This window comes from Sceloporus undulatus, chromosome 2, assembly GCF_019175285.1.
Source record: "Sceloporus undulatus isolate JIND9_A2432 ecotype Alabama chromosome 2, SceUnd_v1.1, whole genome shotgun sequence".
Lineage (NCBI taxonomy): Eukaryota > Metazoa > Chordata > Lepidosauria > Squamata > Phrynosomatidae > Sceloporus > Sceloporus undulatus.
The window spans coordinates 197,353,164-197,368,489 of record NC_056523.1 but is presented as its reverse complement, the minus strand read 5'-3'; positions in this window follow the sequence as shown (position 1 = coordinate 197,368,489).

Here is a 15,326-nt window from a genome sequence, read left to right as displayed (position 1 = left end):
TCAAGCTATCGTCATGGTGACGTTTGCAGGGCATCAGAGGAAGTGTCCTCCCTTTTTAAAGAGCCAGGCACAGGGGTTTCAGCGGCTGAAGCAGGGAGAGAGATGCCTCTCTCTCTCTCTCTCTCTCTCTCTCTCTTTTTTTATAAACCTGTGGGCTTTTGGGTCAGATCTGCCCCTGTCCCAGGCAGAGGATGGGATTGCCATGCTTTTTCTTTTCTTTTAAAAGCAACATTAGCTTTCCCTTTGCTTCCCTTGCTGTATCTGCTCAAGAAGACAAATCATTCGCATATTTGCTCAAAAAAAATTGTTAAAAATGTAACATTGATTGTTTGCAACATTTGTAGCTTCTCCCTCTGCAGAAAGCAAGGAGATCCAAGGATATCCAAGTGCAAACCTGGCTCCATCTGCCTCTGGAATATAAACCATGCGCATGTTCGCTCAAAAAAAATGGTTAAAAATGAAACATACATTCTGGAATATAAACCATGCGCATGTTCGCTCAAAAAAATTGTTAAAAATGTAACATTGTTTACAACATTCTGGAATATAAACCATGCGCATGTTCGCTCAAAAAAAAATGGTTTGAATTTGAAAAAGGAGGGGGGGTTGCCTGACATGAGCTCCGTTCATGACCTGATTTTTTCCTCCTGCAAGGGAAGGAATGCCCAGCGACAGAGGGCTTTGGGCAGGGGATGCAGGGAAAAGAGGCTCCTAAAGAATGCCTTCCCTTGCTCCCTTCTTCCCAGGGCTCTTTCCTCCTCCCCCTCTCCTCCGATGAGGGGAGGAAATGCCTTGCCCTTTGCCCACCCTCTGACCTAAATCCCTCCCTCAATTTGCCTCGATCGTGATCGAGGCCAAAGTTCTCATTCCCAGGACCCGGGGTTTTTAAAAAGAAACAGTATTTGTGCCGATTTCAAAAGACCCGCGCTAGGGGCCATTTAACACGGAACGGGTGTGCAAGCCCCGGATTCGCTTGTGTGAGATTCGGGGTGAGTAGGAACTTCACGTGATTGAATCGGTTTCAGAACCGATTTTTTTTGTAATGTGAATGGGCCCCTAGTGGGAAGTGTAGTAACTGCTGCAGGTAGTGGGTGCATTTTCCCAACAGCCTGGCTTTATTTCTCCCTTCCCCTATCACTTGATAGCCACATACCTGGTTAGCACAAATTAAAATTCTGGACCCATTACTCTCATGCCTGTTCTCACATTCAGATGTCTGACAGGCTTATTGAATTGAAAACAAGCCCTGCAGGCAAACAGAGAGAAGGGTTTTTGTGGGTTTTTCAGGCTATGTGGCCATGTTCTAGAAGAGTTTATTCCTGGAGTTTTGTCAGCATCTATGGCTGGCATCTTCAGAGAATGTTAGCCTGGAAGAGAGTTGGATATACATACATATATATACTGTGTGACCCTAAGTAGGGAGGAGCGATTGCCATGCTAATCTGTGTATTGTTCCGTTGTTGATGATAGAGCCTCAGGGTGGGAGGATATGCAAAGAGGATTAGTGTTTATCTTTCTTTCTCCATATGAACTGAAGCACTTTTGTTCTCTTCCAGTCATAAGAGTATGGTAAAAGTGTCTCTTTTGTCAAGCCGGAAAAATCTGTTTGGTAAAAAGGAACATTTTTAGCACCATCTCTCTCATTTTTACTACTGGAAGAGATGGAAGGTGCTTCAGCGTCATGTGGAAACAGAAAGACAAACTTGCTTCTCTCAGTTTGCCTTCTGGCTCAAGGCTCTCTGTAGCCTTGCCACCTCTGTGACACCAGGAGGCCTTGCCTCCATGACATTGGAAGACCTCTGGTCCTCTGGCTGCAGATTTTGGCCTTGAAACCTTAGGGGATAGGATGCTGCGGGCCCGGCAACCCTAGGAGTTGTAATTTTTCCAGCCTTTGCTTCAAATCCCAATCTCTACTGATCAGCACTGAGTGATGTACTGTCAGCGTTTTGTAGGAAAGAGAGAGCAAGAGAAAGGGACAGTTGGAGGCAGAACCATCCAGCCACCTGTGGAGCGGTCACTTTTGCATATATCCTGTTTGGACAGAGTGCTAAATGGTCTTTCTCCCCCCCGCCCCCATGCGTTGCCCACGTCCCCCAGTACGGCAGGAAGAGGAGGAAGCAGATGGAGCGGGCTGTTTCCTGTCAAACAGGCCAGGTGCTTCCTGCCATTGGACCCAGCCAGGAGGAACAAGGCAACCCTTGGCAGGCCTCCAGATCTGGCCTGGGTTATTAAGTGTGCATGAGTGTAGGTATGCATAGAATGCAATGCACTCCATTATGTCATATATGTAAGCATGGATGGCTTTTTCTAGGTACCTTTATTGGGAAAACATGGGGTTGCACATTGCTTCAGACACTCCCACTGAGAGAAGGGTTTTGAGCTGCACTGGATGAACGTACAAGCACTGCAGCATACGGGGTTTCCAAAACAGTGAGCATCTGTCAATTACTTGGGCTGCGTGTATCCATAAATGTGCATTAAGGCTTTAAGATTATCTTTGAAGCCCACAGGCTTTCCCCAAAGAGGACGTCACGATCGCCTGTTGCAGAGTCACATAAGTAAAACCTATGCCTCTGCCCCAGGGAGCCTCCATTCTAAAGCAGGGCTAGGAATTGTGAGGCCTTCCAGATCTTCCTGAACTAGCCAGCATTGCCATTGTAGTTCTCCAACACCTTCAGGTCCACCATGCTGTTCCCACTATTAAAGCCTGGGATGAAGAGAGACAACAAAGGAGAGGAAAGAGTGGTGGTTATTACAAAAGCCACCCTGTGCTGAATTTTCCCATCAAATTCCTTGTAGCCTCCCTACAAATCTTACAAGTCCTTCAGTAGAAAATTGTATTGGACAGTGTGTCCTCTAAAAGATCTTCATTCTAATTCAGGTGTGCACATTTTTGTTCTGGGGGGACAGCTAGAGGAGCCACACATGTACACACACACATGCACCACGGGTGCAGGTTCCAGGCTGTATCCACACTGCACAATTATAGCAGTTTGATATCACTTTAACTATCATGGTTTTATCCTATGCAATCCTGGTTTTTTTTTATTTAGGGAGGTGTTGAATTCTCCAGTGAAACGTTAGGTTCTGACAATGAATTCTGAGTCCCACACCAAACTACAGATCCCAGGATTCTGTAGGATGGAACCATGGTTGTAAAAATTGTTTAAAAGTTGTATAATTGTATAGTGTGGGTATTTGTTGTTGGAGATTATCACATGGGATAAGGAGGGATCACTCTCTTCCTTAACCTATCTTTATTGTGTTCATTTTTATTCAGTCCTTGTCCCGTCAGTGGCCCCATCATTGTATTAACATGAGTTTTCATTAATACAAACTGACCGGGCCATGCCATGGGATAAGCGCAATGTTGTCTGAAAATCTTATTGTAGTTGTCCAATAAGAATTTGTCACGGATGTGATAATGATGACATTGTATGGAAAACTTCACGCGATTGTACGGGAAGGACAGGACAGGGATGAGACAAGGATGTCCCATCTCCAATGTGATAATCTGCATTGTTTTGTGCCTTCAAGTCATTTCCAGTTTATGGTGACCCTAAAATGAACTTATCATGAAGTTTTCTGGGGCTGAGAGAGTGGGACTCACTCAGTATACCATCAGTTATACAAAGCACCTCTGTTTGGAAGATGGCCCAGTGCAACATTTCCAGGCAAAGGAAACCTCAAGTCTATTCATTTGAATTTTCAACATCTTTGATATGTAAGGAAACGTTTAAATCCCTTTACATTGCTCTTAGTTTGGATCACTGATTTGAGATAAGAACAGGTTTCTCTGCTTAGTACTAAAGAATCTCCCACCGCGTGTGTGTGCTCGCTTGCTCGCACGCGCACATGCACACACACACACTCAGCAAAACCTGGATCACAGGTCTTTTTCCCTGTGTGGGAATCTGTGGGATTATTCAAATGGTAAAAATAATCCAAGAAGAACCTGGGTTGAATCTTTGTTGTTCACATGCATTTTGAATGCATCTGATTAAGTTTTTTTTTTTGGGGGGGGGGCTGCAAAATCAAACAAGCACTTAACTTGGGATAATCGATGTTGCCCCCCTCTCCCCCATTTCCCTAAAAGATTTGCATCATCGGCTCTGTGAACTGATGTTCAGGATAACCTGGGATAAAACTCTGCATGGCTTGGATGCGCATCAAATACAGCCGTATCATCAACTCCATCTTTATTCGAATGCTGGCATGTGTGAGCAACAGAACTCACAGAGATATGGATAGATGCAGTTCCATAGTGTGAATAACAAACCTGGAATGTGTGAGTGAGATTATATGCCTAGTTGCATGGGGGAAAAAGATGTCTGAATGACCCCTGTGTCTTCAAGTTGCCTGTTGACTTATGGTGACCCATGAACTTCACAAGGTTTTCCGAGGCAAGGAATATTCAGAGTTTAGTTTGCCAGTCCCTTCCTCTGAAATCTAGCCTACAGCAAATACTATTCATTGGTGGTTTTCCATCCAAGGACTAACCAGGGCTGACTCTGCTTAGCGTCCAAGATCAGACAGGCTGCGTGTGCTGCCTCTTTCCCTCTTCCTCCAATAAGGGGCCGATTACTCAAGGCTGGCCCTTTGTATGGTTGCCAAAGGCTCTGCTCTGCGAGAGTCAATTCCAGGACAGCGCAGGAAGCAATGAGCGCGAAACAACTCTATTGCTCTGTGTGAAGTGGCCCAATGGCTCTGAGTAATATTTTCCTGAGCAGTGGCTCCAGGAGAAGCAGGAAGTGAAGACATTTCCTGCCATTCAAGGCTGCCTCTCCCTCTCAGCGCCCAAACCATCCAACAGGATTCTTGGTTGAAACAAATCTTCTTGATATGTCCCCAACACATACACACTCACACACACAGAAAGAGAGCGAGGGATTCCTTCAATGCAATCCAGGTGTTTTCAGGAACAGCATTGTGTAAAAGCCAGGCTTTCGCTTTGATAAATACCAGACACTCAGAATTCTGCACTCAAAGTTGAGTTCAGTTAGCAAATTTGTACATAACCTGCCTGTTTTAATAACTGAAATACCCAGGGAGTTGAGAGAAGCTCTTCCACATAACAGGAGGACTGACGTTAAGGTTGGCATATTCCAGTCCCTCGTATCCAGGGATCTAATTTGCATATTGGCAATTATTATAATTATGTATGTTATTGATTTTCATTCTATTCTACAAATTCAACACATTAATCATTGCACTTTTTGTACCATTATGTTTCAACCTCAGTATGTAGGGTCTGCATTTTGGTTCACCAAATAAAGGTATCACAGTTTTGTGGATTTTGAATGTTATAGTCAGCCCTCCTTATCCACAGATTTTTTTTATCCACAAATTCAAGCATTCATGGTTTGAAAATAATCAAAAAAATTATAATAGTCAAGCTTGATTTTGCCATTTTATATATGAGGTACACTATTTTGCTATGCCATTGTATTTAATGGGACTTGAGCATCCACGGATTTTGGAAGAGGGCCCTTGGTTTTATTATTGTAATTTTCCCAAGGTCTGGAGGAACAAAACACAGGAGGAAAGAAATCCCAGATGCATGGAACAATAGAAAGTATGTGATCTGTTCAGGCCTTTGGCAAGAGTCATCTGTCTCTTCTCTGGATGACTCCTAGGGAAGGAAGAGAGATTGAGAGAGGAAAGGGGGGAGCAGAAAGGAAGAAAAAACAGGACCAACCCTGCTCATTTTAGATCCAATCCAGCTGCTTTCAGAGCCAAGAAAATTTACTTTTTTAGACTACTACTCTGAGAATTCTCCCTCTCTTTGAATGTTCTCTTTCCTGAAACCCCTGAGCTTGCTATGGAGAGGAAGCATGGGGATTCGCCTCAGTTGCACAGATCAGGAATGGCACATTTGGAAAGGAGATGAACACAAAGCTTAGCAAGTTGAATAAAACTGGCCTTTTATCAGTACATTTGGCCAATGAAGTCATCATTCAATGAAACCTCAGAGGTACATCACTGGATCTTCTGTGGAAACACACTAGGAATGGAAATAATATCCATTTTATTTATTTTAAGGTATGCAACAACAACAAGCCCCCAACATTTGGGATACTCCATCAAGAATAATAGTAGACCAGTGAGAATCACTGCACATTTTTCTCCCTGTCTTCAAACATCCCAAAGTGTTGCAGAGGAATAATTTTGCTTAGCAAAGTTATTTTTTTTTTGGTTGCAAACTCTTGTTTCTGTGCAAAAACAACAACAACAACAAGACAAACAACGACCTACAACCATGCTATTTAGTAGTTATGGGATCATAAGATGGACTTACAGTCTCGTAACTCTTGGTGGAGTTACATATACAGTCATGACCAACAAATGTTGCCCCCCAAAATGTACCTTTTCAGTCTGCTAGCACTGGAACCAATGGATTTCTGAGACACTGCACATTGGAACAGTGACATCTGCAGAACTCTCCTGGTCATGTGATGCATTGGGACAAACAGTTGCAATAGGACACAATAGATCTCTCCAGCTCCCTGTTCTTGATGCACTGCAACTGTCATTTGCTGTTTTACTGAGAATAAATTCCTCTGTACACTTTGGGACCTCTGAATACAAAAAGAATTTTGCAGATGAATGTTCATTTTCACCTGCAATTGGGGGTGTGACTGCTGCAATTATTAATATCTCCTGTATAAATACAAAATAGTTAAGAAAGTCATGGTTCCAGCACAGGTACTGTATGTATATCAAACCCTTTGCACCAGTCCTTTATGAGGATTGTGCTTTCAAGCCTTTTGCCTGAAAAGCTCCATGGAATCTCCAGACATGCAACACACTGTTAATTTTCAAAGAGGAATGAAATGCCGCCGTGGAGGACTGGATATGAACATAAGCCATAAAAAAGGAAAGGAATTCTATACCTAATGTGGTATGTTCACTAGGGAGAAAAAGTAAATGTGGGAAGTTGCATGCTGACCCAGCAAAAATGCAAACATTAAATGATATGTTTATAAAACTGAATGGAATTAAAATAACCCACCTTTACATAGAGAAACCAACCCAGCTGCCACACCTGCCTTATGTCAAATAGTATACATTGCAGAGACAGGAAATTGCCATCCTATATCCATTTCCCAGGGAATTCATCAATGAATTCTTTAGAATTTAGGGAGATATTTAACTGTTAAGGTTGTCCTCTTATACTCATTTCCCAGGAACGAGAGGAAGTGCTCTTGAAGATGGTAGATGCAGAAAAGGAATGGAAAGAATATTCACAAATATCTGCTTAGATGTACAGTACATATGATTGTGTTATTTAATAAATAATCAAGTTTGCTTGAATGTCTTCCACTGATTTGTGCAGGGCTTGGAAAGGTTCCCTTTCTGGGCTCTAGACCCTCAAATCCCTTAGCTATCTTGGCCACAATCCTGGCTAGGGCTGGGGGCTATAGTCCCCACAATTAACTTCTCTGAGTTCTGTGCCTATCTGCTATGAATTTTTCATGTTTTGTTTTGTTTTGTTTTGTTGTTGTTTGAGTTTTATAGGTTTCCCCCATGATTGTAGTAGTGTGTTGTTTTGGTAAGGTTTCAGTTGATTTTTGGTGACATTTCTGAAGCAGTAAGGGCACTTCCCAGGAGATTTTCCTGCCTGCCCTGGCCAGCTGAAAAACAAACCAAGAAATTATACTATATAAAGCAGAGCAGAGGTAGTTGTTCTTATGACAAAATTGACACATGGGGGGGGCACCCTTGATGTAAAATCTCAAACATCTCCAAGGAGAAACCCTGATTTCTTCCCTCAAAGTAGAAATGAAAATTAAAAGCAGCCTCTTCTAATACCCAAAGATGCTGTTAGAGAGTTTCACTATGTAGTCACTGCTGTTTGGCCTTCTACTCACTCCACGCTCCCACACTCGACATCCAAGGTTTCCAGGAAACTTTCTTCATAATAGCCTTTTTGTACAGGAATCTAACCCTGGAAAGCTGGCAGCACTGCTTGGGACTACAGGTTGTATCTGTTTGCATGCAAGCTGTGCAATGTGAGTTGTGTGTATAGCTTGGCTGTTCCCAAAAGCTAGTCCTGGAGATTGTTATGGAAGCAGGTGACTGTGTATATGAGGCGAGGGGAGGAAGAGAGGGCAGGAGTGAGGCTGCTGACAGATTTGATCCTGTTTGGTGCTCACTGCTGTTGCAGTTTTGTGACACCTCTTTCTCACCTATCCTCCAAGAAGGCCCATAGCAGAATGTGAGAGCACAAGAACTCTCATATTTCTGGGGAGCACCTGTCACTAAGGCTCTTCTCTGGATCACAAGCAGTGAAGGCAGAGGGGAGCAGCCGTGGTTGGAATTGTACCCCAAGCCTGCCTAGTTCTTCATAGTGGTGGCATCACTAGGGGTACAGGGGCTGTGGCCCACACTGGGTGACACCTCAGCGGGCAGTGTACAGCTGTTGGGATGGTACACCCAGACGGACTGGCACAGCTGCTGGACAAGTGAGAAAAGGTTGCATCCCTTTCTCCCTTGCCCAGCAGCCACACTGGATCAGAAAAGGACTTCTGGAAGCTGTAGCATTTCACCCTCCTGCAGTGGGTGACACCAACCTAGGGACACCACTGCTCTAGGTTGTGATGAGGGTTCTCCCATGAAGGAGAGACCAGCCTTGTTGAACAACTCACTGCCAGGAAGTTCTTGCTGATGTTTGTGTGTATTGTTTGCCTTCAAGTCATTTCTGACTTATGGAGACCCTAAATTTTTCATAGGGTCACCATAAATCACAGTGTTTTCTTGGCAGGTTTCTTCAGAGGGGGTTTGCCATCCTCTGAGGCTGAGAGAGTTTGACTTGGCCAAGGTCACCCAGAGAGTTTACATAGTTGAGCAGGGATTTGAACCCGGTTTTCCACCATGCTGGCTTCGTCCTAATGTTTAGTCAGAATCTTCTTTCTTGTAATCTAAATCCAATGGAATCGATATCATGTCACCTCACAGTTTTTCCTTCTCTAGGCTAAACATATCCAGCTTCTTAAACCATTTCCCATAAGGTCTACCTTCCAGGATTTTTACCATCTTGGTTGCCCTTCTCTGGAAACACCCCAGTTTACTAATATGCTTCTGAAACTATGAAGTTGCAGAAAAGTAAGGGAAAGAATATTCACAAATATTTGCATAATGGATGGAAAGGGGGCTTCCTGTGTTTCCCTTAAGAATATTTACTGTCAAGACTCCCTCTGTACAAAATTTGTCATATTGGGAGTGTGAAGAAAAGACAGAATTTTCTGTATGTTGTTTTCTGTGGAGAAAATCTCATTTTCTGCAGCAGGAATGAACAAACCTGTACAGAAAATGTCATTTTTGTGCCAAAATCCCAGATGGGTTTTGTGTGTGTTTGTGTGCGTGTGCAGAATAACTTCAAAACTGCAACCAGTTTTCAAGGACTTTTGCACAGCAGGATTAAATTATTCCTTTTTGTCTATGAGAATGGAATTAGCCAAGATTTACATCCTTAAACTGGACATCATTATTTCAAGTGAAATCTAACTGAAGCTGAAGAAAGATTCGCGCACAGTGTCATATTGTAGATAAAATGTTCCTGTTTGTTAATTTGATCTGTTTCATCTGAATTGCCAAGCTATTATGTGCAGTTTTGAAGAGGGCTATTTTTATTTTTATTTTTATTTCTAATGGTCTTATTTTCCTTTCATATTACAGTTTTAAATGTTTACATGAACAGTCTTGGAAAAGCCAGACCTTGAAAAGTGGCATAGAAATACTAGAATGAGTGAATGAACAAATATTTATTTTTTTAAAAGTATTTGACTCATATCCCACATTCCCTAACTCACAAGAGTCAATGTGGTTTTTGATTAAATTATTCTTCAGTTAAAACATCAATCGGGAATAAAAGCCCTTCATTGCTTAGTTAGAGCATCTTAAAAGTTGGGAAAGATTTTGCCCAAAGCAATGCTTTCAGTCAAGGTAGACTGTTCACTACCAGGGACAATGGCATGAGTCAGCAGAAGACTATAACCTTTGTAATATCTTCCAGCCTAACAGTTCATATCCAGTCAGAGATTGCTGTTATGCTGCCATGTAGGGGAGCCAGAAAAGTGGTCCAATATGCATTGGGACAACAGTTAGGGAGTGCTGATGCACATCAGTAGAGACCATGGCTTAGCAGGACATGCTTGCCAGTGTCCCATTACACATGTTTTGTAATTCGCTAACAGAGTTTCTTAGAGCCTCTGCTATATAAATTACATACATAAAGTTACATAACATAGGCCATGGCTGCATCTGCACTGCAGAAATAATCCACTTTGACACTGCTTTAACTGCCATGGCTCAATGCTATGGAATTCTGGGACCTGTAGTTTGTAGCCTTTTCTGTCAGAAAGCTCTGGTGCCACAACAAACCACAATTCCCATAATTCCATAACATTGAGGCACGGCAGTTAAGGTGGTGTCAAAATGATAGAGGATTAGAATGACAGAGGAGTCCCACATATTTAAGGTAGAGTTAAGAGTAGAATCATAGAATCATGAGTTGGAAAGGGCCCCATATATCATCAAATCCAGCCCCCACTGAGTGCAAGAATATAGTAGAGATGGACAAATTTAACTGTAATTAATTAATTGATTGATTGATTGATTCATGTGCTAGGGGAATGAACGAACACGCAAACTAACTAACTCCATCTATCTAAAAGAACTGTCTCCAGGTGAAGGACTTATATCTCAGGATGAGAGAAGAACACCAATGGATCCATCAAGAAGGAGAGCCAAGTAAGAAGCTGGGTTTGGTTTTTCTTTTTGCTCACCTGCTTGAGAAACATCCCACCACCATCACCACCACCACCATCCTCCTTCCAAAACTGGAACTCAAGGTGACTTACAGTTTTAAGGAGCAATACAGTTAAAAACAAACAATAACAATAGCAGCTTCATTTATACACTGCTTCATGCCACACTAAGCAGTCTCTAAGTGGTTTACAACCGTAAACTAATTGCCCCCAATAATCTGAGTACTCATTTTAGCGACCTCCTCGGAAGGATGCAAGCCTGAGTTGAGCTTGAGCCCTTTTGCTGGTATTGAACTCGCAACCTTATGGTTTGTGAGTAAGCGGCTGCAGTACAGGCATTTAACCACTGCACCACCAGGGCTCTGAAATGTTCACATTAAAATAGAATAAAACAAATCACAATATTAAAATTGATAATCCCTCCCATCAGATAGCATGAGATTCACTGGTGTAGGACAACAATGAACAGATCTTCTGAAGAGGGAAAGGGACAGCAGTGCTCTGGGACAGGATCTTTTTAAACAAAATTTTCCTGACAGTGTCTTCCTTCTCCCTTAAGCTTACAAGTTATTTTTAAAACAACTTCCCCAATCCCTCAGAATTCTACGTACAATTCAACAGTTATTCTGGCTGGACGAGTTTTAGATCTGTTGCTCAAAAAGGTTTTCAAAGAGAAAGCCATGTTAGTTTGTCACATCATTAAAAGTGAAGGAGGAAGGATGAATTTAATAGTAGCTTTAAGACTAACCTATCTAGTGTAGCATAGGTTTTCGTGGATTCCTTTCTTCAGATGTGCTGATAGATTTGAAAGTCTACAGTATTAACCTTAATGGTATCTAAGAATAGTTACATACTGGTACTAACCAGGCTGACCCTGCTTAGCCTCCAAGATCAGACAGATTAAGTGATGTAGGCTATATTTCAGTGGAAAGAAGTGGCAAAACCACCCCTGAGTATTCCTTGCCTAAGAAAATCCTTTGAAATTCATAGGGCCACCATAGGTTGACAGATGACTTGAAGGCACATACACACATGTACTGGTGGAGCTGGAATTAGAATGTAATTGGATACAAAAAGATGCAAATTGTGACCCAGGACCATAAAACCTTCAAAGTAATATAATGGTCTTGAAGGTCTTAGCAAAGATCGCTTTGATAATCTGTTTCCTTGGAGTCAGAAACTTCACTGGGAAGGTTTTTGTGTTATGTGTACAATTGTGAGGACTCATGCATTAATATACATTGGAAGCCAAGGAGCCATCATCTTTGTTGATGGATTAGAATTTTAGAATGTATCCCAATTCCTTTGGAAGACAAAAATGTTCAAGAACCACTACATCTAAATCAGAGATTGTATGTCCAGGAAGATTGGGGAAAGTAACTTTTCCACACAATTTCCTACTTCTGCCCTCTTACTGTCTCTGTTTACTTTGTTGGTGTGTGAGGGGGGGATATAAATATAATACAGGTACTTTTTCAATTTAATTTTTATAATATTTACAAACATCTAAAATATGCTTCAAATAAGTTTTAGATAGAAAAAAAGAGTGATGCATTGGAAAAATAATAACTTCCATTGTCTGTTTTATATAATGTCTCATTCTTAGCCTTTTAGTTTTAATCTACTTTTATTTCTATTGTTGAAATTCCATTTGTCTCCTTAAAGTATTAACACAGTCTAAACTCTTTCACTATGCCGTTTATGTTTCATTAATACCTTTAAATCTTTAACTCAATATCAGCACTTCATATTTTGTTTTTACAATATAATAAAATTGGGGATCACTCTTCTTCTATTAAGTCTGCATCTTTATGATTTATGCAGCTGGATAGCTTGCCCATTTCCGCCATCTCAATTAACTTTAACCTCCACTCTTCTAATTTCGGAGTTTCTTGACTTTTCCATACTTGTCCCACCACTATTCTAGCCACTGTTATCAGATATAATAATACAGGTACTTTTCTTTTCCCTCTGCCAAGGCTAAGAGCAGTTGTGGGGTTAGAATGGGAAAGGATTAAATGGCCTTCCCCATCTTCTATCACCGCTGCTTCAATCCTCATTGAACACCTCCACACTTTTGCTCTATGGCAGACTCAGATATGATAGTTCTAATAGCAGATAAGCCCAGAAGCCAGTTTTAGCCCCACCAAAGGCCCAGACCTGACTAGGCTACCTTTCATATGATTCACTTATAGCACTTTCATTCCACTTTACCAGTCATTGTTGGGTCCCCCTGGAATGCTGGGGTTTGCATTTTAGGAAAGAGCATTCAGAATTTCTAGCCAGAAAGTTCCAGTGCATCACCAGACTACAAGTCACCAAACTACAACTACAAGGAGCGCTGGTGGCGCAGTGGTTAAATGCTGGGACTACAGCAATTCACAGCCATAAGGTTGTGAGTTCGATCCCAGGCACAGCTCCTGGGTCCACTCAACCCTCCATCCTTTCATAAGTCGGTAAAATGAGTACTCATCTTGTTGGAGGCAATTAGCTTACACATTGTAAATTGTTTAGGGAGTGTTAGTTCACTGATAAGTGGTATAGAAATGTACTTGCTATTGCTGTTGCTAAGTCCCTTGATCCCATATGATGCAGCCATGGCAAAAGAGATTTCACCTAAACATTAGGAAGAACTTCCTGATGATAAGAGTTGTTCAACAGTGAAACACACTTCCTTGGAGTGTGATGGAGTCTCCTTCTTTGGTAATTTTTAAACAGTGGCTAGGTGGCCATCTGTTGGGAGTGCTCTGAGGGTTGGACTGGGTTGGACCGGATGGCCCCTGTGGTCTCTTCCAACTCTATGATTCTATGATTCAGGTTCAATCAACACAAAGGTTATATTCCAGTTTATTGTGTAGTATTCCTGCCCTGGTTTGATCCCATTACTATCACACACATCTGTTCTAATCCAAAACGAAATTACTTTGAAAAACCAACTTCATTATGTAGCTACACTGGTGCAAGGGAATGTTGCTGCTGTGTGCACACATTTGCTTTATCGGTTAATGCCTGGTCACACAACTGTAATAGCTGCAGGTTTGTTTGTTGGATTCCCGTAGAGCCTCGTGGGGGCAATCTCCCTAGTTGACTTGACCCCTGAGTAAAACTTGCATTGTTTGGCAGACTTTAAGTGGAGATGCTTGTCAATAAAGGCTCCATCCAATATATGCCTGCCACACTCATGCAGCTGTCCAATGTTGAAGTGCTAAGGGGAACTGGGGAAAAATCAGTGATTTTGGCCCAGTGACAAAACCAGAGCTTGGTAGCTACTTGTTTGGACATTAAAAGTAAGAGATATAATATGAATCTAAATCCTAATTGCTAGTCCTGGATAGACTAAAGCCATGGAACCAGTGGGATTTACATGTGTGTTGATTCACCATTCAACAATTGATTCACAATGTTGGATCTAGCTGAGTCTGACTAAAAGAAGTCTAGCCATAGACCTTTCAGAGCTAGGGACTTTGCACCTGTAATAATTCAGAGGTGCTGCTCATAAAGTAAAATTCAAATTGTCCATTGAGGTAATAGCTTTATTAAGCCAACCAGAAAGGTCAAAAATCATCATACTGTTTTTCAAGATACATTGGTTTCTTCATCATGCCAAGATGGTAAAAAAAGATAATGCAGGGTAAGAAAAGTAACATTGCTGAAGTCACAGGTCTGCATCTTGTTTTTTCTAAGATGTTATAGAGAGATAGTCTGTGGAGAAAGAAAGTGCAGTCCCATCTCTTCCCACCGCCCACCAACACACACACACACAAATCCCTGAGTCTGTGAAGGTGCTGGGAATGAAAACAATAAAAGAAGACAACAAAGTTTCCTGTCTCCATTTTGCAGCTACAGAGACTCTCCTTTTAGGATCCTAATCAGACCCTGCCCTTTGTGAAGCCCTTTGTAAAGTCACCACAACCTATGTTGGCAGTAGGATTGCCAGTGTAAAAACTGGAGAGAGCACCCATGCCTTTAACGGCTGTACAGAAGAAAGAATTTAAGAAGGTTTTGTTTGTCACACAACAAATGAAGAAGGAATGGAAATTCCCCCTTCTGCACAACCATTAAATGGACAGGAGCTCTCTCCACTTTTCACTCTGGCAACTCCAGCTGGCAGCAAAATAGTATTCACCTAATGTATGTCCTGGTTTTAAGCCCCATATGACACAACCTTCAGAAAAGGCCTATGAATAACAACTTCCTATTTGTTGTGCGTGCTTTAAACCGATCTTTTAGAAGAGCCTGTGGAGACCTCCCCAGGAGATGGCAGCCCAGACCAACAGTGAAGTGATCTGGCCCATACCTAGCAGGACAGTGCTGTTACACACATCTGACTTCCTGCACTGCAGCAAAGGCAGGTGTGTGTTCAGGGCCTTCAGGCCAGAAAATAGCAGCAAGAGTCCATCTTTGTAGTGTCAGAAAAGTCATACTTAAGCAACGCTTCTTGGCTTGTAATTGAATTACCCAAGTATTTGTGTGGGGAGGAGGGAGGCTTCTTAAAGTTGTTTTCACAATGTGTGTGTGTGTGTGTGTATTTATAGCATTTCTGTCTAATTCAATTAA